The sequence below is a fragment of the Chenopodium album genome, chromosome 15 (genome assembly GCF_948465745.1).
Source record: "Chenopodium album chromosome 15, dcCheAlbu1.1, whole genome shotgun sequence".
In the NCBI taxonomy this organism is placed as follows: Eukaryota; Viridiplantae; Streptophyta; class Magnoliopsida; order Caryophyllales; family Amaranthaceae; genus Chenopodium; species Chenopodium album.
In genome coordinates this window covers 32,889,860-32,892,057 of record NC_137848.1, presented here as the reverse complement: position 1 = coordinate 32,892,057, position 2,198 = coordinate 32,889,860, and the positions used below count along the sequence as shown (strand labels likewise).

Genomic DNA, 2,198 nt, shown 5'->3' with positions numbered 1-2,198 from the left:
TTCCTCAGTGGATCGACCCTTGCTTGCCACTAACTAGTTTAGTGTGAAGTCTAGGTTTTATAAATAGTTAATTTGATTAGGGTTAATAGTTTAACGACCTATCCTAGCCCGATCAAATTTTGGCGCCGTTGCCGGGGAAGCGGCTTGTTTAGTGTCTAATTTTGCTTTTGTTAGGGTAATTTTAATTTCTTTCTTTTTTGTTTTGATTTGTTTTATCATACTTGTCATTGCTAATTGTTTGCTTAGCTTTGGTGAATGCTTAAAAGATCTCAAGGACCACCTACACATCATATCGACCAAGAAATCAACCGAACTTTAAGACAAATCCGTAGACTTTTTCAAGAAGAAGGAAGAGGACTTGGTGCTATAATTGATAGTGGGAGTGATTCTTACTCTTCTAGTTCGCAAAGTGAATCAATGGCGGGACAAGAGGATGATATTTTATTTCGTGAGTTCGGAAATCCGGAGGATTATGAGCTCACGGGAGGGACTTTGTTACCCGTCACGGAAACTAACTTCACAATTCATCCCCAATATACAAGAATGGTTCAATCGGAGCAATTTTTGGGTACTACAAGTGAAGACCCCATAGAGCACCTTGATAGATTCCTTGAGCTATGTGCCATGATTCAAACCAACCAAGTTTCTCAAGAATACATCCAGATGCACCTATTTCGACAATCTCTTTCGGGTAGAGCAAAGAAGTGGTTGAAGCAAGTGAAGCCTAACTCACTCACATCTTGGAGGGAGGTAGTTAAGGTATTCTTGAAGAGGTTCATTTCCGAGGAAAAGACCGCCGAGATGAGAAGGAAGATTGCATCATTTGAACAAGAAGCGGATGAGAGCCTTAATGAAGCTTGGGAGAGGTTCAAGGAGTTGGTACAAGTGTGTCCTCACCATGAACACAATCAAAGTTTGCTCATGAGGTTTTTCTACGATGGATTGGAGCCCATGTATAGAGCTAACTTGGATGCGGGGGCGGGTGGACAATTGATCAAGATTCCCCAAAATCAAGTGGAGGCAACGATCGAGGAGGTAGCAAAGAACTACTCTTGGGGAGGTAGGAGAAGGAGTGCACCGAAGAAAGGTGGGATGTATGAATTGGAGAAGGTCGATCAATTGCAACATCATATTGAGCAACTCACAAAAGGGCTCTCAAGTTGAACACAAGTGTAAATGCAAGCTCAAGCGGTGGAGCAAGCTCTTCTCAAGTCAACTCTTTCTCTTGTCAAAATTGTGGAGGAACGAACCATGATACATCTAATTGTGGAGGTTTGAGCCCCGAGCATGTAGAGGCATACAACACAAGGCAAGATGGTTTTAGAGGAGGTGGTGGTGGAGTGGCTTGGAGAGAACCACCACCCGGGTATGCATCTCAACCTCAACAATGGGGCCAACAAGCTCAACCCTCTTACAATTTGAACCCCCAATACCAAAATCCACCTCCATCTCAAAACCAAAACCCAAGAGGAACCTACCCAAGGAAAAACCAATACAACAACCAAAACCAATACAAAAACCAACACCAATACAACAATCAAACCCAAGCACCCCAAAGAAATCAAGAACAAGCACCTCAAGCGGAGCCAACACCCACACAACTCCTTCAAGCTATGCATTCACAAATGCAAACTTTTGGGCAACAAATGCAAGAAATAAGGGCTCACAACAAGATGGTTGATTCACAACTAGCTCAATTGGCCGAGAGGACTCCTTTCAATTCACCATCAACTCTACCCGGACAACCACAACCTAACCCTTCTCAAAACCAAAAACCCGATACATGCAAGGTAATCACTTTGAGGTTGGGAACTTCCTATGATGGTCCAAATGAGGGGGATAGGGAGGGAAAGAAGGGAGGAGAAGAGAGTGTGAATGAAGATAAGAGAGGTGAGGGGGAAAAAGTTGATGAGGTAGAAGGAAGTTCGGAGAAGAAGAAGGTCAACAACGAGAAGACAACTTCAATTCCTAGTGAGACTAGGAACCTTGATGGACCGGTTCCTTTTCCAAGTAGGCTTGCGGAGAGGAAGTTGAATGACAAGTTTGCAAAGTTTCTAAGTGTGATGAAGAACTTGCACATCAATCTCCCTTTTCTTGAAGTAGTGACACAAATGCCATCTTACTCCAAATTTCTCAAGGACATCCTCACCAACAAAAGGAAGCTCAATGATGAGCTTATCACCCTTCCACACCAAGTG

General features: G+C 43.3%; 1 non-coding gene across 1 annotated transcript; it reads right to left on the bottom strand.

Annotated features, from left to right (window-relative positions):
• Window positions 1–798: 798 nt before the first annotated feature.
• Window positions 799–906, bottom strand: LOC145583511 (small nucleolar RNA R71). The gene has a single exon (XR_014100154.1). It is a non-coding gene; the product is annotated as a small nucleolar RNA R71 (small nucleolar RNA).
• Window positions 907–2,198: the final 1,292 nt, after the last annotated feature.